This window comes from Cupressus sempervirens, chromosome 4, assembly GCF_028749045.1.
Source record: "Cupressus sempervirens isolate cs-2001-9-10 chromosome 4, ASM2874904v1, whole genome shotgun sequence".
Taxonomy (NCBI): Eukaryota; Viridiplantae; Streptophyta; class Pinopsida; order Cupressales; family Cupressaceae; genus Cupressus; species Cupressus sempervirens.
This window is the reverse complement of record NC_143121.1, coordinates 236,340,522-236,367,487: the sequence shown is the minus strand read 5'-3', so window position 1 is coordinate 236,367,487 and position 26,966 is coordinate 236,340,522.

Genomic DNA, 26,966 nt, shown 5'->3' with positions numbered 1-26,966 from the left:
TAAACTCATTTATCTTATATAAAATGGGAACATCCTTTCTCCACACAATGGAACCTTTAGATGGAAAGAATTTTTGCACATAGAAGAAAAGACGCGTCAAGAAAGAACCAAATTTACAAGGGTTGTTCTTTTATGTTTGGATGTTGTCCATGTTTTTGTTTAATTATTTGAGTAGTAACTCTGACAGGTCAAGTTCCATGTTTTTCTTCACAACTTTAAATGCTAAGTCCACTACCTCACATGGCATGCTATTCAAATGACTAAAGCTATAAATCTTGTGGGAAATTACATGAATACCAAAGCTTTACTCCACATCAAAAATGGTGCTAATTTTCAAACCTCTACTATCCCACTTAGCTAGGGTTTTCTTCTAGAGTTCATCCTAAACTAGGGTTTTGGTAGATTTTTCTTTGTTTAGCATGAGAAGACTAGTAATCTTGTGAATCATCTTTTTGGTTATCAATACAGGCTACTCTAACCATAATTGACCATTTTGTATGCGACTAAGAATGTACCTAATCAATTTTATCTAAAAACTCCTTGGAAGTTGTGAGATATGGGTCAATCCCTTTGTTTCTAAGTGCTTGTGTTTGGGTTTCAATGAGCCATCAACATGCATTTCCTCTAAAGCACTATCCATTTCTAGGGTTCCTATCTCCTAAATAGAACACTTAAACTGAGTGTGGATGTTGCTAATTAGGAGTACCTTTGGTGGAATTTGAGATTGCACGACATTAGGGTCAAGTGCCTTCGCAACTACTGGAACTAGCTTGAAATTCGAGGCTTTCCACTCCACACCCTTAACCAACATCTCTAAACCCATGCTCGGTAAGTGAAAGAAATTTTTGAACAAATTCTTCACTGGAAATTCACTCAAAATCACTAGGAATCGCTTGAGTGCACTTAAAAATCTCTTAGCTCTATGAATACTAAAGATGCAATGAAAAATGAAATCAGATTCTGCCCTTTTTGATGAAAATTCACCATTAATGTTAGGTACCATACTAACATAGTGTGTGATAGACTGTCATCCACTCACTAGCTCAGTAGAAACTTGTCACTCGGTGATCAATCAAAACATTACTTCTCCCAACCTAGCTCGGTTGAGTCTATGGCTAACCTTGCTCGGTATGAACTAAACTCATATGATCCTTTTGTATCTAATATACTAATTTGGATCTTCTACTTTCTTCCATTTGGAACTACTCAAGATTTAGCTTGAAGATGCAGTTCCAGTCCCTCCTTTGAAGAATTGAATTTGAAATGGTGGAGTCACCCACTTCTTGAGTGACATTGCCATCATTTGAATTGTTCTTCTTGGTAGATTTAGGAGTCCACTATTGTCTCATCTGCTTCCTAATATCATCAGCTTTATCTTTCTTTTCATCTTCAACTCTTCCTATGTTCATATAGTTTTTAACTATATAAGCAATTTTAGTGCATGTATAACATCTTACTGTTGAATCTCTCTTTCTCAAGTGATGCCTTGTGTAGTCTATGCCAATGTGTCCATATTCTCCACAATAGTAACATCTACACCAAGTATTGTAATCCCAACCAAATATTGCTTTGACAATTTGTTTAGCTAGATTGAATGGTCTGGATCTACATTCAGATGCCTTGTGACCTTGTTTCTTGCATTTGTGACATTTACCTTCAAATTTTAGTTTCTCCTTGCACTCATTAGCTTTATGGCCATGTTTACTGCAATTGTAGCATTTTCCATTGAATTTTTCTTTTCCATTGAATTTTTCTTTTCCATTGCTCCCACATTTGTTTGATGTATAACCTAACTCACCATAGTGATTGCAAGTAGGTTTTCAATTCCTTTGGGCACCTTGTTTGGAAGATTCACCTTCTCCTTTCTAATCAAGTCCCGCTTTACCTTTTTGCCTATGAAGATTTTTCTCACTTTGTTGAGTCAATTGATCCATGTATGCTTGGGATTTCATCATCCTTTCATTGAGTTTATTTTTAGAGATTAGATCAACTTTCAATCTTTCATTGATCTATCTTTCAGTGATTAGATCATTTCTTAGGCTTTCATTTTTAGATTTCAGATTCATGATTTCCTCATTTGCATTGGAGAGCTAATTGATAAGACTTTCTTGCTGAAGGGATTGGTTTTGATTTGCATTGTTCCTTACCTCCAAGTCTTCACTTGCCTTATTCCTTTGTTTCAATATTTCACACATTCTTATTGACTGAACTTCTTGTTCTCTTTTCAATTTTCTTACCTCCTCTTGTAGAGAGCCATTCTTTGCTAGGAGTTTTTTGATTTCCTCATTAGCTTCATCTGAACTGCCTAATGGGAAAAAGTCTTCAATATTTTCTTCAACATACTAATGGTCATTCATTTGTCTTGCAAGTTCCTTCCTTCTTTTTAGGGGTTGAGAAAGATTCTCTTTTGCTTCCTTGAGTTGAGCTATGGTCATTTTCAGATCTAGCTTCTCATTCTCAATAGCTTTGTCAAGTCTGAATATCTCCATTGTCCTTGATCTTTGCTCAAGCTATCAAACTTTATCCTAAGAACCACAATGCTCTAATACCAATTGTTAGAAATAATTAAGACTTGCTAGGTTACTAATAGGGGAGGGGTGAATTAGTAACCTCAATAACTTTAAATCAATTCAGCACTTAACCATATAAATCATTCACCATTCATTCTTCTAATCTACTGCATGCATGAAAAAAGATAAACATTCATAACACATGAAAATAGTATTTTGGTGACCCAAAAACTTCCAAATAGAAAGTAAAATTGGGGTGGTGATGATACCCACAAAACTTCATTACTGTAATATAAATTTGGCCTGTTAGAGCTTACATTGATCACTTATGATGATCTTCCGTATTAAGAGCAATTTGGACTACTAGGTCCACCTTGTTAGAGGTTTTACAAACATACAATGAAGTATACACTTTGTTAAGAGATTTATACAAAGACTTTTAAGTCTACCCTATTAAAGGATTTAGAAAACTAATTCACCTATTAGGATGAAATAATAGATCTAACTTAGAACTTGATTGTTGAATAGATCTTGAAGTACAAATCACCTCTTGTGACTAATATGTCTTTGTTGCCCCTTAATGACCTTGTTGAATACTTTGCTCTACTGTTGATTCACATTTACTCTTCTCAAACATTACATATCTATTCCTTAACATACTCATTATCATCATATTGAAAATGATACAATACATTACATATATACCATTTCAATAATTACTATTACAAGGTTACCTAAAACACAAGTAAACAAAATATTACTGTGTTGGCCAAATAGTAGAAAACTTGAGCTCTTCAAGTTGACTTTGTGACCTTCTGATACTCAGCATCCACTGCATTACTCGGCATTATCATGCACTCAGTAGAAGTAGAAGCTTGGTCCATACTAATCACACAACATAGCTTGGAACTTGGTAACCATTGGAGACTCGATAGATATAGTGTCACTCGGTGAATACTGAATCCTTCATTTACCTTAATGTCACTCGGTAGAAACTAGCTTCATATCATGCAAAATGATAACTCAGTAGACATTGTGAAGCTCAATAACCACTATCTGTTTGGTGAACATTGTAAGCTAAGTATACACTGCTGAACTACCCATTCACTCGGTAGATTTAGGAATACTCAGTGAGAATTGCTTAACTACTAAACTTACGAGGTAACCACTGAATTCTTGATATAAACTGTAGACTAAGTGATGAGCTCAGCAAGCATTCAAAATCAAATAAGTGTTGTCACTAATGAAAAATACAACATAATGCCAACAATCCTCCCCTTTGACATTAGTGACAAAAATACTTATCTGCCAAAATTTATGTACACTGACATTCTAATTTTTTTATTTTTCAAAATTGATCTTTGTAAAGATGTTGTATATACATATCTAACATATCTCCCCTATACATATGGCATAATGTATACATAGCTTTTATCTATACATATATCAATTTATTTTCTCCCTTGATTTCTCCACAATTCTCTTACTAACTCTTTACTCCCCTATTCTTATTATCTCATGCCACCCCTTTTTGACAATAATGCCAAAGAGATATGCAAAATATTCAAATAGGAACATCAAAATGTGAGAGAAATTTGGAGTGTACCTTGAGAATAAGAGCCAATGTCTTATCCCAATTATCTTGCAAAATTTTGCAAGTGGAGAGGGCCACTTGAACTTCTGTGAAAAGTTTAATCATATGATCTGCTACTAAAAAATTGTTATCTTGGACCAATGTTTTTTAATATGCAATATGTTTCTACATTGGGTCCATAACTAGAAGGATCATATTTTGGATGTCAATCAGTGTAGACCTGATCCTAGCTTCCTCTCTAAGTAACTCTATTTGCATTTCTAACAAAAATTTCAACTTCATGTGATGTGATGAGGTTGAACTCAGGTCAAGTTGTAGCCTTTGAGCACTAGCCTTAATGTCCACATCAATCTTATTCAATTTCTCATTTATATCCTTGGTGTACTTGGTAACATCATAGAGCTTACCAAAAAGTGATGTTACATTTGTGAAGGATTGATCAAGGTTGCTCAAAATTGCAAACAATTCTACCTAGTTTATTGCAATGTGTTGAGCAATGTGTTCAAGCACCTTATTATCAAATTTATTCTCTACCTTTTTAATGAGCTTCTCTTGGCCAGAAGTGTCCTCATTAAACTTATTCATAGCCTCTTCTAATTGTAAGAAAATAAGTTGAGATGAGTCAGCATCAACACCTATGGCCTCAGTAGTTATGTTTTTGGCATTCTCTATTATTGTAAATTCTCTATCTCTCTCATCTCTAAGTTGTTTCTACCTTGCTTTTTGCTCTAAAATTTTGCTAACCAATATCATTTCATTTGTTGTGGCATTATCTAGATCTATCTTAGGAATAACAATTTCTTTTTCCAAGTCTATGTCTTCATCAATTGCTTTCCCTATAAGTAGAAGTTTTAGAGGAGTCTTTGGTTTTACTTTTTTGCTTACTTCCTTGGACTTAGAAATTAAAAAAATAGTAGAAGTAGTTGGACTAGTAGAAAAGACTTGAATTGGTCCAACTAAAGGAAAACTGAAAGAAGTACCAATTGTATCCAAAATTGATGTGCTTCCAAAAATGAAATACCAATAGGTAATGTACAAACTATAATATTTACAACTGAAGAATTGACTAGAACAAAAATGGTGCAGTTAAAGCCATAGTTCACAAAATTTCAAAACAAACTCGCAAACTTACTGAACAAGGAGTAGAAGAAATTGACACAATTTGAGAATTGGAAACTATGCATACTGTTGAAGTAGATTGCTTAGGTGTTGATGAAGAGGGCTGCAGCTTGGTATATGAAGTGGTAGACACTTTCATTGTAGATACCTGGAGCTGTGAGGTAGCAGGTGCAGATGATATTTCTGAGGTGGTTGTAATCATTCCTACTAAAGCTAACTCCAACCCTGATGATGTTGCTAGCTTAGGTGGAGAGTGAGGAAGGGAAGCAATGATTTCTACTACAATTTTCATTGGATCATCATCTTCGTTATTCCTTGTCTTACACTAAGGATAAGTATAGTATGAAGAAGGTGGTATATTGTTAATACACATGATCCACATTTTGAAATTTTCACAAAGCCACCATTTTTGACATTTTAAGAATTTTGTTACCCCAAAAAATTTTCCATATGTTGTCATCAATTCCAAGGGAAGACATTGTTGGAAATATGGCTAATGTAAAGTGTTAGGGTTTTCATTTATGGAAACACATAGCTTACTTTGAGATGGCAGAAGATAATATGAAAGATAAAGTATAAAATTGTTTAAGTATGATAAAGGTAAACAATGATCATACAAATAGTTTGGTTCAACATGCTTTACTTGAAGCACTTGAAGAATTGTTCACTTGAGGGAAGGTAGTATAGATAGAGTACAACATGTTTGTAAGAGCATTATTTTCAATGTTAAGTTTTGCATGAGTTATGGTAGATTTACCAATTACATGTTGCCAAGTAGTACAAAGAAAACAACATTATAATGGCATTTTCGTGAAGGGATTATTTTGGTTTCCCAAAATAATTTCTTAACAAGGTTGGATGAAATCCTAGATGTTAAGCTACACATGGAATAATATAACTTAAAGATTTAGCAAAGTATCAAGAAACACAAGGCCGACTTATGAATTTTTTTAGTATAAAGGTAAAACAATTTTATCAAGTGAAGTATGACATTTTATTTTTAATGATATGATGTTTATTTTGGTATTTTCTATGTTTGATAAAGCTGTGAACTTGATGCTAGAAAAAAGAAGAGAAGTTTTTATTTTTATTGAAGAGGAACTATAAAGATAAAGACTCATCAGATATAGTAGATATTAGCGGAGAAAAAGGTTTTTGTATCTATCTCATACGATAAGCATTGTATAATTATATATGAATATTCAAGAAGTGGGCTCATCTTGCACTCTTTTGTATTGTAATAAAAAAATCCTAACATGGTTGAGGCTTCTAATAAGGTATGGTCCCATAATAAGGATAGATACACCATACATATGTAATAGACTCCTAACATGGTCAATATCGTTCACAAGATACTTTTTTATTAGTGGATCATTTTCTGGGTACCATCCCCACTAGGATTTTCCCTTGGTCAAATTTTCCTAGTTAAAAAATATTAGTTTTATGAGTTTCATTATGTTATGATTATGTATAATTTTCAGTTTGATAATATATTCAAATTTAAATATGGTTAATAATATCCATAGTTGGCAAAAAGCTTTTTGAATGCTGAGTCACACCCCATCCTCTCAGTATTCCCTATTTCTAACATAGGGATCTTGTCATGTCTTTCTCATCTACATTCTTCATAATAGTTTCACTTACTAATCTATCACTATTATGTCCATCTTCTCCACTTTCAATAATTATGTGTATTATTCTTCTATCATTGCTAGATCAATATATTGGTTTAGTTCCTTTCACACACTTGACTATACTAATCTAGTACTTGGATTTTGTGTCACTTCTTGCTAAAATATGCATAAAAGTTGCACTTTTAATAGCTAGGGTTTCATGAATATGAAAGATCTTTATATGATCTCAAGTTGGAAAACTGATATTCACTATGTGATGTGCCTATTTATAGATCTAGAAGAAAATTTAGCATTGAGGTTCTAATTGTAAACTTGTGTCTTACCTACCTCTACCTTTCTACAATAAATGATTTTGAATGCATTATTCAATGGTCAAGTTTTTGGAGATTACATGTCCTATCATTACAGGTTAAGCATTTTGATCTTGTGGCCATCTTTTAATTTTCTCAAAGAATCATCCTTTGTGACTACATTGAATGTGGGGATGGGTGCAAGACTTCTCGTGTAACCCCTTAATCTTTTCTAGCTTAACTTGATTAGGAGGTCTCACCATTTTTCAATGAGCTTAAAATCTCTCCAAGTTTGGTTTCAACACCTTTTGATTTGTTCTTGGTCTATACCTTGGCAAAGTCCTTGCTAACTTGCATGATATCAATGAGTTTTTTTGTCTTCCTTGTCATAATGTTGTTCCTTAGGTTTTCCTTTGGCCGATCAATTTTTGGCAATGTGGAAAATTTTATGACATTTGTAGCATGTCATGATTATACCATTTCATGGTCTAGTTTTGTTCCTTTCTCATTATTTGTAATGAATTTAAATATTGATTCCTTGGATTCTTCAAATTCACTCTTCTCTTCTAGTTTCTCTATTAGTTTTTGGATTTATCCTAACTTTTTTATTAGTTTATTTCTCTTTGCTAAATACTCTCTCAACTTATCTTTTGAGTCTTTAATAGTATCTAGGGCATCATCAACCTAACTTCTAAGTTGTGTGGTTGTCATTTAATCTTCCATCAAGCTTTTAGGTTGCTCACTACTAGGTATTGAGCTTTGATACCAATTGTTGTTCCTGATCATTACTAAGAGCGAGAATGAATCAGTACAAATTTTTCTATCATTTATAGGAACAATCTTATTCAAAAATCTAGTTACAAGTCCTTCAACAAGTAATACAATAATGAATGAAATACAATAAAATCATATAATATCACAAAAAAATGCATACATCAATGACATATATTTGTACTTATAAAACTCTAGTGTGAGGGTGAAAATCATGGTGGGAGTAATATACCTACTAGCCTTTTCTTTAAAGTGAAAGGGTTCCTTATTAAAGGTTTAGATGTGTTTCTTTTGAGAGCTCATCTTATTAGAAATGAATATAATCTATTAGAATTACAATAACTTTCTAAGGCTACCTTGTTAGAGGATTTTGATCCCTCTTTAAGAGATACCTTGTTAGAGGACTTCAAAGAATTATTACAATTATTTATTGTTAGAGGACTTCAATAATTACAATGGTGAGAAAGAATATTAATGATTGGATCTATGAATATGACACTACTCACTTTTTAGATCCACTATGATAGCTTAGAAAGATACTATTATCCCCTCCCATTGTTTTGGATTTACTTAATGAAAACTCTTTGTTCACTTCCTCTTTCACACTCTGGAGTACTAGATTTGTTTTAGCTTTCTATTTTACCTTTATTTCTCTTTTGTATCCCATAGATCTTTAAGGACTTTAAACATAATAGATAGAATTTCTTGAAGTATTCCTCAAACAAATCATCTGCATCATCTTCCAAATTTGTATACAACTTGAGCATTTGGCCAATGATAAGTCTCTTTTTCTTGCACTCAATGATGTAGGAGCATCCTAGGTGTAAGAGAAATCTTGCATCAACCAAAAAAAATTATATTTCCAAATTTCTAATTTTGTGTTTTCAATAAGGGTTATCCTTGTGTAGAGTTGCTATTTGAGGGATCTTTCTAATTTTAGTAAGTTGGTATTATGTTCTGATATTTTTATAATCTCATATGTGGAGGTTCATTTTTGACATATCAACCTTCTAGATGAGTTTTATTGTTTTGATTAAGTAAAAATAGGTTTTGATAGGACCCAAAACCTTTTACAAAGAGTGAAACATATAAGCATTAAATGACCAAAAGAAGCTATGCATCAGCAACCCTAGAAGGAACAACCAAAAAACAATAACCCTTTAACAAAAGAGGCTAACAATAGAGACAGTAGAAAAACAAAGCAAGGACATCAGAAGACTAGCTAGAAAGTCTTCAATAGGTCCACTACCTAATCAACTAGAATGTTCATTTTAACTATAGAAGCCCTTAACTCATCAAGCTCTTTATCTTCCATAGGCTTGGGTTTATTTGAGGTTTCCCTAGTATGTTTACTAGGTTCTTGATCATCCCTTGGCTCCTTATTACCTTGGTCCTTTCTCCCCTGTTCTAGCTTCTCCAAAAGAATCTTGATGTTTTCAACAGTGGCCTTTAAGGTCCATTAGCTTTGTTCATAAATATTTTTCAAAGTGTTCTCAACCCCCATGACTCTACTTCTTATCTTTTTAAACCTATTATCTAGATCTTTCACCATTTTGTCTTTATTTCTGACAGTCTCCTCTAGGGGTGGAACTCTTTTCATCATGTTAGTAACATCTTCAATAGCACCACCGTAACTCTATCTAGGTGCTAACCCTGTATTCTCTCCCCCCTATTGATTTTACTGAGATGCTCAAATTATTTCTAGATATCCTTCATTTTATCCTTAATTAGATCAATATCCCTCCTCATCAAACCTGGGTTACTAAACACACTAGTCACATTCCCATTATCCTTAGTATCAAAGCTTTTTCTTAGGCTTTCCTCCCCCAAGTTCACATCAACATTCTTAGGATTATCTTCTAGGTTCAAATCTGCATCCCCTTTGGGCATCTCTCTCTTACCCTTAGTGCCAATATCCCCCATATAGGATAGAGGTTCCACATCAAGTTTTTCCCCCTTACCCTTCTTACCTTTTTTCTACCCAATCTCCTCATCAAACCCCAAATTGGTATCATAATCCACTTCAATATTGTTCTTCTTCCTTTTCTTAGAATATCAGCCATGGGTGATAGAGATCTTCCTCTTGTCTTCCACCTACTGATAATCCTCCTCATCCATCTCACCCTCATAGTCCTCATCAAACTCACTCCCTTCTATATCATAAGTCTCCAAAGTCTTCCTTCTCATATGTGGCTTTTCTACTTTCTTCATTTTCAACATATTCATAATGAAAGTTATAAGCCCTTCATGAGAAGCATGGTCCCCATCTATGTCATTTTGTAAACTTAGAATAGTGTGATCCAAAGATTGTATGAGGTAGAAAGGGAAATTAACCCTAACCCCATGCCTAAAATAGTTAACCAACATGAAACGATGACCATATATTTTGGAATAGCAACCATTGAGGCTAATATACTCAATCAAAACAAAAAATATAGATCTCCAAGGTCTAGAAATTCTATTGGGGAATTCATAGTCTTGGCCTCAAAGAAAAAGCTACCTCTTATATTCTCCAAAAAGACTCAAAACCTATGTGGCATAAAGTGACTAATCACATCACAAATGTACCCCATCAAGAAATGTCATTTCCAACTCACTACATAATTATACCCCAATGTGAAATTAATCATAGTTAAAAAAAAAAAAAATTCTACCAATCCAATCACACTCCATTAGAGATGAACCTTCAATAGGGATTTTATTACCTTTTTGAAAAAAATTGTCTGTGGTGAAAAATTTACCCTGTAGCAAAATCTAAAAAAAGATGTTAACTTTAGGGGTCATGCCCCTATACTAAGCTTTACTCTAGCATAGTTCATCGATATCTTCAAAATTCTAAACATAAAGAGATGAATTTGAGAACAATACATTGGGGTTAAGCTTCCAAATGAGGGAATCCTCTTCTTCAATTAAAAAGACATCACTCAACATTGCATTCAAATCCTTGAGAGATAAGTCCACTCTAGAAAATTCCACCCATTTACCATCTTCCCAATAATATGCAACATAAGGACCAAAAACCAACTTTCATTGCATCATATAGTCATTCCAATGTGGTTCATTACTAAGAGGGTGATCCAGCACCTGGATATCATCCCAAAAAAGGACACTCTCCCCATTGCCCACTTTCCATCTGTTTGTTTTTTGGGCATTTTTCCAAATAATGGATCCACCTTGAATGTTGTCATTGTTAAGAAAATGGTGAAGACTCCTATTATCCATGTAATATTTTTTATTTCAAATATTCTTCCAATCTCCACCATCATTAAAAAAATCTCCAAAAAAAAATTTAGACAACAAATAATCATTCATAATACTAATTCTTATCAACCCTAAGCCCCCTTTTCTAATAGGCTTACAAACCTTCTCCCAGGGTATGAGTGCCAATCTTTTTTTTCCATGTCTATCGATAGGAAATTCTTTTGTATTATCTCAATAATAATAGCATATTTTCTATATATATTAAACACACTAAGGGCATATAGAGGGATGTTCTAAACAGTAGTTTTCAACGCAATAATCTTACCAGCTTGGCTAAGGAGAGATCCTTTCCAAACCTCAAGCTTGTTATAAATTTTATCTATCAAGGATCTCCAAAAGGAGTTCGTGGGATCAAGGCAAAGGGGAAAACCAAGATAAGACCTTGGGAGACTACCAACCTCATAGCCCATGATTCTCTTGATCTTTGCTTTCCTATTCTCATTAATATTTGTGTAATAAATAGAAATTTTAAGCCAATTAATAAGTTGACCAGTAGCATCCCCATAATTATCAAGAGAATTCCTAATATTTCTAGCACTTTTCACCATAGCTTCTCCCATCACAATAGAATCATCTACAAATTTCTTGTGGGAATAGTATTCATCCTTAGATGAAGGTCTAAGACCAAAAAAGTCACCATTTTGAACCACTCTATCAATGAATCTACCAAAGCATTCTTCCATTAAGATAAAAAGAATGGGGAATAAAGGGTCACCTTATCTTTATCCATGTGAAGCTCAAAAAAAAGGGGTTGGGGAACCCATTAACCAACACCGTGAAAGTAGAAGAGACCAAAATATGAATGATATCCAAGAATCTATTATTGAAACCAAAAGCTTGCAAGTCTAATCTAAAAAAATCCCAATCCACCCTATCATAGGCTTTAGATAAATCTAATTTTAGAAAGACCTTTCTTTTTTAGATTTCATCAAAGAGTGGATTATCTCATGAATAAAAATAATAGAATCCAAGATTTTTCCTCTTGGCACTAAGCCATTTTGTTGTCTCGAGACCAAAAAAGGAAGAAGGGTCAAAATCCTCAAGGTAAGAACTTCAGAAATAATCTTATAAAAAGAGTTACAAAGACTGATAGGTCTGAACTAATCCAGACTATTAGCATCTTGCTTTTTGGGTATCATAGAAATGAAAGTGTGATTCAACTCTTTTAGAATTTTGCTAGACCCAAAAATCTCCTTAACTCCATTAATAACATCTTCATGAATGATATGACAACAGGTATGAAAGAATTGAAAGGGAAATCCATCTGGGCCTGACGCTTTGTCCCCCTCGAAAGAAAAGAAAGCCTTTTGAATTTCCTGCTTGGAAGGAATAGCAGTGAGAGCTCTATTTTGGTCTTAATTCATCATGTTAGGAATATAGTCTAGGGAATCTTTCTACTTAACCTTATCAAGATGGATATCCTTTTTCAACAAAACACTAAAATACCTGGTAGATTCACCTCTAAAGACTTCTTCTTCATCACTAATCATCTTAGCCACCTTCAATCTAGAAATTATGTTAGCCATTCTATGTTTCATAGTAGTCATGTGAAATTAATTCGTATTTCTATCCCCTTCTTTAAAAAAACATCTTTCTTGAATGTTGTCTCCAAAAAGTCTCTTCTTTAGTGATAATGTCATGTAAATCCACCAATTTTGCATCCTCCTCCTCCTTAGTCACATTCTCATAACCATTCCTCTAGATATTGTCCTATATTTATTTCAACTCCTCCAAAATCTCCCTTTTGCATTAAAAAATGTTACCAAAAGTTTCTTTGTTCCATCTTTAAATATTGTCTTTAATATTCCTCATGTTATTTGCAACTTTAAACATTTTTGTCCCCTCAACCTTAATCAACCACCATTCTTTAATAATATTTTCCAAACTAGGATGTAAGGTCCACATTTTTTCAAAATGAAAGGGGAAATTCCTTTTCATAGAAACAAGATCAGCTAGAAGATAAATAGGATAATGATCTGACCCTACTCTCAAAAAAGTTGATATGGAGCAAGTGTAGTTTTGAAACCAAGCATTATTGATTAGGGTCCTATCAAGTTTAACTTTAATTATAGCATTTATGAATCTTCTATTTGTCTAGGTATAGTTTATTCCTTATAAAAAAATATCAAGAAGTTGGTGCTCATCAATGAAATCCATAAGATCAATTTTGTTGTCCAGATTAGGTTGGCATTCTCCCATTTTTTCATTTTCTTTCAAAGGGGCATTTAAATCTCCCATCATAACCGATCCCTCATCAAAAAAGTCCCTCCTTTGATTAGATATTTCATCCCAAAAATATTTTTTTCCTCACTTCATATTAGTAGCATATACATTAGTTTGGACCCAAGAAGTACCATCCTTGGTATTCCAAAATCTAGCATTCACCATATTTTTACTTTGTCATATAATTTCTCCATTAATATTACTACAATTCTAGATCACAACTATCCCTCCAAAGGCTCCATTAACATCTATGCCTATGGTTTTACTATTATTGAATAAAAAAATTTCTCAACTTTATCTTTAGGCATCTTAGTCACTTGAAGAAGTACAATATCTAGTTTATTATCTCTTATCATGTTCCTAACTATATCTTGCTTGTGAGGATTATTCAACCCTCTTACATTCCATGAGATGATCTTCATTTCTTTCAAAATGTTCCCAACTCTAGGATGGTTCTTTGACTCCCATCCACTATATTCCTATTCACCTCCATAGTTCTTTTTTTTCTAATTTAAATGCCTTCCTTGCATAGTGTGAGTATAACCAACATCTCATGCTTTATTGCTCTTGGTATTTATAACAACCACCATATTCTCCTTTTTACTCTTTTTATTGTCCTCTCTCTTCTTATTTTTATTTCTTTTCTTATCAAGAATGGTTGTCCAATCATTTTCATTACTTTCATCCTCTCCCTGTAAAGCCAAAACAATATCTTTTTCATCCCCACATTTAAGGGTGTAGACCTCATTTAGTTTTGGTGTTTTGATATTTTGAGGTGACTTCATTTCCATCATGGAAATAGTCTGAGAGCACTCAAAAAGACAAGCTCCAATAATAATACACTTTTGGGCATCCTAAAAATCCATCTCATGAACAGTGATAGGTTTTTCACATCTAGCACCTAACATTTCTCTCTTAATGATGCTCATGCCAAATATCCCTTTATCAAATAAAATATTTTTTTCTCTACTTTGGGCTTCCTCATCATAGGTATCCTTCACAATCTAAGAAGTTATCATAGAATACTCCCTATCCGAACCTGACACCCTATCAAGGATGGGTCACCACTATCATAATCATTATTCTCCAAATCATCCACCTTCTGGTCATTTCTACTAGAATCACTCTTGTTCTCCTCCATTTTCTAATCATTGCTCCTAATATCATTTCTCTTCTCATAACCCTTAGGATCATTATCCTTGATTCCATTTTTAAACCATTCTCTCTTGAACTTCTTAGGTATGTTGGTTCTACTAGGGCAGTTCTTTTCCCAGTGTCCTTTTTGGCAATGGAAACACGTAAAAGGGATAGACTCATATTCAATATTCTACACACATTTCCCTAGTTTTAACTATAGAGTAATGCATTTAGGCATGTCATCTCCATTGAGATCAAAACCCTATTGACAATCTCCATCATTCATTCCATGTTGGCCTCCATTTCTAGATGATCCTACTCCAAACTATGCCTTCTCTCTTCCCTCTAAATTTGAATTTTGAACTCCTTCATTCTCATTTTCTCCTATTGCTTTTGCTCTTGTAATAAACAATGGTTAAGGATCAAAGGAGTTTTATTATTATCTTATATGTATTGGTCTAGTTATTGCAAATGTTTTATATGAATTTTGGCTATCCAAACTTCAGGTCCATTGAAGAAAGCCTAAATGGCTTTGAAATGAGGAGAAACCTTATGTTATGAATGAGTGTACAATTAATCATTGTAGATTACTATCCAAGAATTTAGGAATGGGATTATAATAGCCCATTGGGTTAAATATTTTCTAGTTATTATCTCTAGAAGTGGACCCATCCAAAAATATAATTCATAAATTGCCTTGAGTCAATCCTATGTAATAAAGTCTAATGAAATGATATAATATGAGGTTGTTCAACCTCAAGGTTTATGACTTAGTATCTAAAATGTTCTCAAGTGGTAAAAAGTGCCTATATAAGGAGTGCATGTAGGTTGTCTAGGGTAGTTTTGGGTGATAGTTGTAGCTCTATCTAGTAGACTATTTTAAGAAAGGCACCCACGTGGGTTTTCATATTTTAATTATGTAATTCAACATTTGTGGCAATAATAACAAGAAAAAATTGTGTTCTCCCAATTTTTATTGTATTTTTATTTGTGTTTTGTGTTGTTGCATTAATAGGAGAACCCTTCATGAAATGGTATCATAGCAAGATTTCTTGAGTGTGTAAAAAAATCAGTAATTAGAAGGCAATTTTCACCAGTAGTGTAGTTTGGGCTAAGAGTTTGAATAGATCATTGATTTTGAGGCATTTTGTACTAGGGTTTTAGAAAAAATGGAAAAATGCCTCTACAAAGAGAGCATGGTGGAAAAGCCACATTTGTTACACCTAAGGGTTTTAGACCTCTCTAGATGAATATAAAAGCATTGGAATAACAAATGCATAGAGGGGTGAACCTTTTTTTCAAGAGATGAAAGTGAGGATGAAGGTGAAGAAGAAGAAAATGTTAAAGAAGAGGTAGTTCTAAACTCTGAAGAAGGATTATTATGACCATCACCAAGATTGGAAAAGGACCTAAGTTTTAGGTTCTCATGTTGTTGGGAAATCTTAACCCAGAGGAGTTGATCAATTGGATAAATGAATTAGATGAATAATTTGAGTGTGAAGATTTTGAAGATCTAGATAGGGTCATATTTGTTAAGGCCAAACTAAAGGATCAGGCAAAGATCTAGTGGAAGAAAATTCACTTAGAGAGAAATAGTAGAGGAAAGGAAAAATTCACAAGATGAGATTGGATGATAGGAAAATTAAAGTGACAATTCATTCTCATAGATTGTGAGCATGATTCACTAAAGAAAATTCAAGGGTTTAAGCAATCAGGAAGATTAGTTTAGGAGTATACTGAGGATTTCTACTGAATTCTCATTAGAATAGGCCATGTAGAAGATGACAAGGAGAAAGTTGCATGTTACCTTAATGGATTGAGGCCATGTATTCAAGAGGAATTGAGCTTAGTTTTAATTAATAGTATTGAAGAGGCATACTAGTTTTCCTTAACAGTTGAGGAAAAGATGAACAAAAAGTTTCATAAGAAAAATAGCAGAAGATGTTGTGACAGATGATCTAGTGGACAGTCTTATGGAGGCCAAAATGGTGATCAAAAGAAGGATGACACTAGAAGTAGCAACCAGAATCAAAAATAAAATAATTGCTTCCATGGTCAAAATAATAGCGATCAAAGAGGAAGAGGAAGAAGGCAAGGATGTAGTATAGGAGGTTTTTGTGGAACCTATTTTATTATAGAGAAGAAGGGAACATGGAATTTGACTATCCTTAGTGCCAAGCAAGGACTAATAGAATAAATGAAGGCTAGGCTAGAGTTATGAATGTTGATGAAGATGCCAAATCCTCACATTCTAAAGATGTTGAAAAAGGAGAAACCCTAGTTAATAGAAGAGTCGTATTGAGTGGTGAGAATGAACATAATCAAAGGGAGGCTTGTTATGCACCAGGTGCAAATGTAAAGATAAGTGTTGTGATGTGATCTTTGATGGTGGAAGAATTGATAATCTAGCATCAAAAAATATTGTCGCAAAGTTAAATCTCAAAAGGAAGAAAAACCAACATCCATATCATATTTCCTAGGTGCAAGATGACCACAAGGTCATGGTCAATGTTGGATAGACCTTGGTAGTTTAATAGGCATAATGTACATGGTGGGCATGCATATAGTTACACACTAACAAAGAATGGGGTAAAACATAAGCTAAAGCCATTGAAGGATATAGATGAAAAGGTATGTAGTGTTGCTAGAGTATGTTCTATTGATGGAAAAAAGTTCTTAGAGGCTATGAGGCATGAGCAAATGTGTTTGTCTATAATTCCAAACGATGGTGACGAAGAAGTAGAGGAGGCGCTTGTAGAAGTTGTAGATTTTAGTTGGAAAAGTTTCTAGATAATGTACCTAATGGATTCCCATGCTTAAGAAAGATAACTCTCTAGATGGATTTGAATCCATGAGCCAATTTTCCAAACAAGGCTACGTACAGAATGACACTAGCAAAAAGTGAAGAGTTAAATAGACAAGTGATTGAGTTATTGCAGAAGGGGTCGATTAGAGAGAGTCTAAGTCCATGTGTTGTACCACTATTAGAACCAAAGAAGAATGGACAATGGGGGATGTGTACATATTTTCAAGCTAACAATAAGATCATAATAAAGTACATATTTCCATTTGACCATTTCCATAGGATGGATGATAATATGGATTGTTTAAGTGGAGCTATGTATTTCACAAAGATAGATCTGAAGAGTGGGTATGATCAAATTATCATCATAGAAGGAGATGAGTGGAAGACTTCCTTTAAGACAAGGGATGGATTGTATGAGTGATTAGTGCTACCTTTTGGGCTAACCAATGCACCAAGCATTTTCATGTGGCTCATACATGAGGTATTAAAGGATTTTCTAGGTAAGTTTGATTATATTTACCTAGATGATATGTTGATATTTACTAAGACATTAGAGTAGAATTTGATGCACATTTGTAAGGTGTTTGATAAGTTGAGGGAAGAAAAGTTGCTAATAAATATAAAGAAGTGTAGTTTTGTGAAGGAGTTGGTATACCTAGGATTCATAGTTTCACTAGAAGGTCTAATAATTGGCCCTAAGAAGGTAAAGGCTATTCTAGTATGGCATAATCCAAGGAGTGTGATTCAGGAAAGATCTTTTCATGGACTAGCAAGTTTTTATAGAAAGTTTATCATAGGTTTTAGTAGTATTTGTGGACCTTTGACTGAAACAATGAGAAGGGATAGGGAAGAATTGAAGTGGACTATAGGAGAAGATAAGAGTTTTAATTTGTTGAAACATAAAGTTACAGAGGAGTCTGTTTTATCACTTCCAGATTTTCACAAGGTGTTTCGAGTAGACTTTTATGCTAGAGGTACTATAATAGGAAGTTTTTTGAGCCAAGAAGATAAACCTATTACTTATTTCAATTAGAATTTGAATGATTCTAAAATAAAATGTTATGTTTATGATGAAGAATTTTATCCTATAGTTCAAGCATTGAAGAAGTGGAGACACTATCCTCTTCCTAAGGAGTTTATTTTGTATACTGATCATCAAGATTTGTAATACTTGAATAGCCAAGGAAAATTAAACTAAAGGCATTTGAAATGGGTTGAGTTTTTGTAGAGTTATACATTTTTTTTTGAAACACAGAACTAGGAAGTCTAACAGAGTTGCAGATGCTCTTAGTAGGAGACAACTTTTGCTGATAGAGATGCAAATTGATGAAGTTAGGTTCAAGGAGCTCAAGAATTTGTATCCAGAGCAATCTAATTTTATTAAATCTTGGAAGGTTTGTATAAAACCTATTACAGTTGACATGAAAAAGTGGTTGGATTTCATAACCTAAGAAGATATGTTGTTCAAGGGACATCAATTGTGCATTCCAAAAAGTTCTATGAGAGATAATCTCATTAAGGAGAAGCATAATGGAGAATTGGCTAGAAACTTTGGTAGATACAAGACTATTGCCTTGGTTACTAAGAATCATTACTAGCGATAGTTATAGAAAGATGTGAGAAGTTTTCACATAGTTTCAGAGTATGGAGTGAAGAAAAAACCTACTTTGTATCATCCATTACCTATACCAAAGAAGTCATGGGAGGAAGTCAGCGTGGATTTTTCTCTTTATTTAAATACATAGTGAGGGCATGATTCAATATTTGTGGCAGTTGACATATTTTCAAAAATGATACATTTAATTCCATGCAAGAAGACTAGTGATGTTGTTCATGTGGTTGAGTTGTTTTTCAAAGAAGTGGTGACACTACATGGTCTTCCAAAGAGTATAGTTTCATATCGAGCTACCAAGTTTGTTGGGTATTATTGGTGCGCAATGTAGAAGAAGTTAAAGACAAATTTAAAGTTCAGTTCATCACATCATCAACAAACTAATGGATATATAGAGGTGTTGAACATGAGTTTAGGGAATTTACTGAGATATTTGGTTAGAGAAAAGCTAAAAGGATGGGATCTAATTTTACCAAACAAAGAATTTCCATATAATAATTATGTCAAAAGAAGATTGGTAAATCACCATTCCATATTGTATATGTGAGTATTCCCAAAAATGCTTTTGAATTGAGGCAATTGGATAAAGGAGAGATAAATAGTGTTGAAGCATAATATTTTGTTGGATATTTGAAGAACAGCCATGAAGAGAAAAGGAAACCAATTATTAAGATGAATATATAGTACAAGGATAAAAAAGATGTGAAAAGAATGTATAAGGAATTTCATATTGGAGATGAAGTCATGGTTCATTTGAGAAAGGAGAAATTTCTAGTAGTTACATTTAATGAGATGAAAATGAAGAAGTTTGGAACATGCAAAATAGTATTTAACATTTTGAAGCTGAAAGAATATCATGAAGGAGGTGATGGAGATGAAGTTGTAGAAGCACATTGAAATTTTCCAATAGCTAGTTTGGCTATAAACAAGATTAAGGACATATTGGATAGTCGTGTTGGACAAAGTACAAGGAGAAAAACTTTTGAATAGTACAAGGTCAAATGGAAAGGGACACAAGTAGAAGATTCATCATAAATAGCATAGGAGGTTAATAGGACCTTGGTTTTTCTCTTAACACCTAAGATGTAACATGGTCTCAAATTACCCTGGGTGTTTGGTGTAGAAGCATCATGGGTGTGAGAGCAGTCTTGCATCACCTAAAAATATTTCCTTTTTTTTTCTTGAATAAGGGTTTCCTCAGTGTAGAGTTATTTTATAGGAAGGCTTGCTAATTATTAAGTTGGTCCTACTAGCTCAAAATGCTCTAATTATAGAGGTGAATGTTCATCTTGGATATATCAACCTACCAGCTAAGGCTCAGTGTCATATCATGAGTATTCATGAAGTTATTCCAAATTTTTGGTGTGTAATTTTCGTACAAAATTTTTAGGCTCAATTTTAAAGACCTAAGAAGTCTCAAAGGGGCTATGAAATGGGGATGACTAGAGCTTTCACCAATTGAGCACTGTAGATCAAAAGTCAAGGATTCTGATAAGCGGTTATAATAGCCAATCAAAAAAATGTCTTGAAATTTATGGTCCTCCAAAGTCGAGCTAACCAAAATTTCCAAAGTAAGTGTCAAAGGTGTATCAAGCTAACTCTATATGTAATTTTAGGGTTGGTCTATCTTAAGAATTAGGGTTTGATGTCTAGAAATTTCCTAGGTAGTGTAAAAGTGGCTATTTAAGAAATGCATGTACATTGTCTAAGACAACTTTGGGTGATAGTTGGCAACTTTATGTTAGAAATTTTTGTAGGGAAGGCACTCATGTGGGTTTGTATATTATATTTCAAAATTTTGTAATTCCACATTTGTGACAATAATAAGAAACTAATATTTTATTCTTGCAAATTACTGTTATTTCTTTATTTCTATTAAGAATTTATGGTATTACGAGGAACACCCTTTATCAAAGGCAAAGCACTATGATCATTAAGTATCTCATTTTCTCCCCAAAGAATGGAGGTAGATGGGATAAGATATTCTTCTAGAAAAGTAGCATATATGGGTTGAATCTCACCTTCTAAATCACTAAAAGAACAAGATTGTCATCAACATCATAGCCCAATCTTGTTGTGTCTCTAATTTTGTAACCATTGGTATGATGCATGGGTTCAACAAGAGTGTTTTTACTATTATGCAAAGGTCAATATCTAGGATAAGCCATCTATTTAAGAAACTAATATCATTTTCCATACCTCTTAGGAGAAATTGGTGTAGTAAGTGTAACCTCATCAACTAGTTCTTCTTCTCTATATATCCAATCCCTAATAGCTTGGTCTTCCTTTTCATCTTCTAATAGAACTAAGTATTGGAAAAATATGTTCAAATGGTTTCTCATAGGAGAGTGAGGAAACTAGTAATGCAGTAATAGAGTCTAAGGTATACTCTCCCATACCAATGCTCATCATTTTTATCTTCTTCTCATAGTCAACTAGTGAGGTTCTAGCTTTGTTAGAAACTTTGTTATTTGGAACTAGAGATTCAATAGTAGTAAGCATGTTTATTGAGATAGAATTATCCCCAAGAATTGGAACTTTTGTACAATTAAAGGTAAACTTAATGAATTGATAAAAGTTCATGGAACAACCTCCATATCATGTATACAAGGACATCCTAGAAAAATGTTATATACAAGTTCAATGTCAAGGACATGGAATACCACATCTTTTTCCATAGGACCAACCTAACTAGGTAACATAATGAGACCCTTGGAAGATCATTCAACTTCATTATAAGTTTTGTTAGTAATCTTGAATGTATGGTTAATAGAAAATTCATAGAAACTAAATTGTAGAACAACATTAAAGGAAACAACATTTAACCTTGTATTGTTGTCTATCAACACTTGTCTAACTCAAGTATGATAGATTTTGACTTCAATATGTAATGCAAGGTTATATGGATGGCTATGCAATTTTTCATCATCTTCAAAAAATGTTAGGTGATGCAAAGTAGAGATTAACCATATCTTGGAACTTATATGAATCAATGTCGGTAGGGACACTATTTTTGCATAAATCCTTCTTGATGATCTCCTTGTGCAAAGAAGATAAATATACAAACTCAAAAAAAAACATTTTTGTAGGAGTGCATTGAAATTGGTTCACAAGGTCATAAGTAGACTTAGCAGTGCAAGTAGTTTTCTTAGACAAGTAAGACCCAACTTTTTTACCATTGGCTTGTTTGTGATTGTGTGTGGCCTTAACAACAACTTTGGATCAACACCTAGTAAAAGTATTTTGTATTTCATCATAAGTGGAAGAGGAATCTATAACCCTAAGTAAAACCATAGGTCTAGTGTTATCAAAATTTTGGAAGGAATCAAGAGCTCACGTCATCACTTTAGGCCTTTTGTCATTAGTATCATAGTTAGGTACTATTAATTTCTGATTTAACAGATTTTAAAATACCAAGAAACAACAAATAAAAAAACACTTAGGGTATTCCCTTATTCAGTACATTTTATTTGAGCTTGGACCAAATTAACAAAGCACTTATGCTTTCTACTCTTTAGGCTTTGATAAACTAAGGTGGGTCAACCTAAGGATTTCACATTTCTTATATTCTATCTTTGTTACAAACCCTTTTCAGAAAATTTGGCCTTGAAACTTCTTGAAATTGAAAAATAAATGAGAAGTCAATAATATCAAATAATAGAATTGAAAAATTATTGTAACAAGTGATGACCAACTTTATAATCCATTATGATAGCAATTCTTAATCATTTTTTATTTATAAAAATTTAGTTCATGCTATGATAAGATTGATTTTCTTGATTCTTCAACTAAAATACCAATGCCTTAATCCATTCCCAAAATAGAGTCATATCAATTAATATTAATAGATCTATTTAATTGAGTTGCAAATAAATGTATAAATTGTTGACCTCCAAATTCTATACTTATCATATCCCTTTCGTACCCTAAATTACCATATCATTCCATAGAAGCATTTGGTTAATTATTTGAACTAAAAGCAACTTTGAAATGACATACAACTCATTAAATTGCATTTGAATAAAATGATACTTGTTCATTTATTCTCAAAATCATAAAAGCATAAAAATGGAGATAGAATTTTGAGACATATATATTCTACAACATTTCTTTTATTAATCTCTTTGAGAATGTTGCATCATTCTGATATGAGATTTATGACAAAAATATGAGACTAAAACCAAACTTCCATTAACCCCAAACTTCTATAGAAAAAAGGATAAATACATCAATACTTAACATAAAATCTTGGACTAACTGAAATGATCTATTTCATCACAAATTTGGAATTCAAACCCTTCTTCCCAAACTCAGAAATCCTTTTAAAGAATAAGGATTGCAACAAGCTTTAGATTGGAAGACACATGTCATTACATTACTCAAAAACAAGTTCTAGAGATGAGAAAGATTTGTTTAAAAATATTCTCTACAACTGAAAATTATGGGAAGTAGCTCAAAATTTGATAGCTAGCATTTTGATGGTTAGGTATAGTCTTAGTTGGTAGTGAAGGTTTATCCATAGCAAGTCAATGCAAAAGTAAGATGCCCTAGTATAATTCTCATCCTTCCTCTATTTTTTCTTCATATGTTCTTAGTAGTTGTCCTCTAGCTACTTCATGTGGGTAAAGCCTTGATCTCACCAATTTTCTCCCACATATAAATCTCTCTCTCTCTTTTTGTTGGTCAATCAGTTCCTTTGACAATCTCCAAATCATTAACAAACTTGTTCTATCAACAATATATGATAGTCTTTGAGTCTATTACAAATTTTTTCATCTCTGCTTCAATTTTGAATAAATAATCAATCAAATCATAGAATAAGTTATCACCAACATTCCCATAAAAAATGGTTGCAACCTTTTCCAATGTCATGATATGGTCAAATGATGTTGACCACTCTTGCTAATTCTTCATCTTATTTTCACTATCAACAATGGGGGGAATAAAAATATCAATACCTTCATTCATTACCTTCACCTTACCTTGGATTACTTGTGATTTAGCTATAAATAAGCCAATCATTTCTCTCACCATTTCTAACGATTCTTTTACTATGAATATTTTGTTAGGAAATTGTATCTTCTTAGCCATCAAAATAATTAATTTATCAAAGAAAGGGATATATGGGCCGCATTGATTAAAGATAGGGAGAGCCATGTCAGAACTTATTTGTATACATATTCTACACTTTGCAAAGAGATAAAGACATTGTGAACATATTAGGATGCTCTTTTCAATACCTCTATCCTGTGACATACCATTCCTTTCAAAGAATCCTTTTTCAATTGACTATTTTGACTTGGAGCTTCAGTCTACACCGTAGCAAATTCTTTCTTAGTTCCATCCACTTTGTGTTTTGTCACAAGAGCAACCTACTCATTGTCTCCTCTGTCATCAACCCTCATCTCACTTTTACTTTCTTCCATATCTTTGAGTTGTTCTTTTAGAGTGACAATATCATTTTCTAACCCTTGTATCTTTTCCTCCAACTCCTCCACCCTTTGTTCCAATACATATCTCTTCTTGAGCTCCTCCTCATGAAATTTATTGGTATCAATATATTCTCTAAAAGTTTAGGCAAGTTGATCTTCAATTTGGCTCACTTTTGCCTCATTCATGAAAGAGAAGCGCTTCAAAAAACTTGAAATTTCACTACCAGTGGTAGAGTCCAACATCCATATAATGGCACTAGCCAAGGCCATGTCTTGCACATTAGATCATTATGATTTATTTGTTTTAGGAGAAAAGCTCCATACAACCAATGTCTTACTATCAATGTTAAAACTTGACCCTCTTTGTAGGCCTTATGCTCCAAAGGCTTAATAAGAAATTGCCTCGTATTGTCTTCAGTTTAGTCCAACACAAAGGTTGTCCCCAAGTCCCATCTAGGCACCAATAAAACACCACTTCTTTGCATTAGATCCTAGGCCTCACTTATTTTCATAGTCTCGCTATTGGGACCATAGGCCAAGAGATTTTCTATGAGGTCTTTAGTATTCTCCTCACTTTCCCCTAGTTTTAACATCAATGTTAATTCACTTTGTTTGACCTTATACAAAAATCTTTTAAACTTTTTTCTCTTATGAACTCATCATCCTCTAAAAAAATTTATGCTTTAATGATCCTACCATCTATCCTTGCTGCAATTAATTGCAACTTTGTCAAGGAACTCTCAACTACTTTGATTCTCTCTTGCAAGTAATTTTGTCTCATATCAACCAAATATTAGCTTTTGCTAGGCATCAATTACAAAGTCCTCTCCTTAATCTTCTTAGGTATATGGGAAATTTTTTGCTTCTCATTCCCCTTAGCCACCCATGCAAATGTCTCAAATTGATATTTTATTTCTTCCAACTCCACCTCTAGTTCTAGAGAACCTGATTTTACTTTACCTTCCTCTCCTCAGTCTTGTGAAAATTGTGACATGATGTGATAATAATTTTACAAAAAAATTCAAGCCTAAATTGATAGGCAACTTCTAACAAAAACCTTGAAAAATAGGGTCATTTTTCTTCATTTCCTCAATCTATCTTCCACATTACTCTCAATCAAATTGTTTTTAATTATATCTTCTTGAGCTAATTCTTTATTATTCAGGAAATTATTATTCCTTATTTCACTCAAATCATTCCTAACCACACTCTTAGTATCATATATTCTATAGGGTGTAGAAGACAAATTATAATGCCTCAGAAATTCATGAAATTTGATCAATAGATTCTTTTCCAATAGTAAAGTCACCAATCTTAAAAATATACAATAAAAAGTTATTTTGTGTAACTTAGAGCCTAAGTATTCACTATCCATCTTAATAAGTTTCCATAAGAATTCCTTTATTCCCAACCTAGTAGGTATATATTTTTGCAGTATGTATGAGGGTTGGGGAAAGCATGCACTCTCATGATTGAAACTGTTTGAAATAAAAAGTCATCCCCTCGATTATGATGTAACTTAGCATCATCTTTCAATAACAATAGAGCTAAAATTATTGAAAAATGAAACACAATTAGAACAAGGGTGGTGTTTATACCTTACCTGGGTCCAAAGTTGTGGAAAATCTCCATCAAGATCCAAAGTTTGATCTATTAAAAATCTACATTGAAGAAGACAATATTATTGTATAGAATCAAATGCATCAATAGTGAATAATGATGGAATTTGAAGTTTCCAAATTCTCCCTTCTAGGAAGTTCCAATTTGTTCTTACATCTTCTCAATCATATACTTTAGATAATCATATTCAATATTTGTGAAAGGGTCCTGAATATTCAGGGCCTTGAGGTAAGGTCCTCCATATACCATTCCAGAATCATCAATCCTGAGTGCCTTGTGCAAACCATAGATTGTGTTTTCCATATAATTGTGGAATTTATTTTCTAGTATAATTTAATCCACCCTTTTTGGAATATCCCCAAATTATTTGATCTCATATAGAATATGGTGGATCATCACCCTACTAGTATAAAACCTGACATTTCTTTTAAACTTTTCTTGGAATTCCTAGATATCAATGTCCATGCTCATTTGACCTTCAATTTTAAAAGCTTCAATGAAGAAAACACGATCAAGCGTACAAAATACACTCCTATCCCACATAAGAAAATATTTGGTCAAGGTTTATAGGATTCTATGATGGCTTTTAATAGGTCTACACCAACATATGTCTAAGGGAAGATGAGCTTTGTCAAATTCCTCTGCAATGGGTTTGAAGCTAGTGGCTTTTTAAATTTGTTACTATAGAAAAACATGAACAACTCATACCCATTTGTATCTAGGTAAATTCTTTGTTTAGTTTTCCCATTTTTTACAATGATGCCTAAACTATCTCTATGTCCTTGGATAGTTCCTTGTCACCTCTAGTTTCATACATTTTCTCTCCACAAATAAACACTAGATTCTAAAATTCTCAAGAAACAATTTAACATTATGAAATCTCGATCACTCTATAACTCAATATTTCCTTCTAACTTTAGCAACGAGTACTTTTCTCGGTCACATAGAATGTCTTTA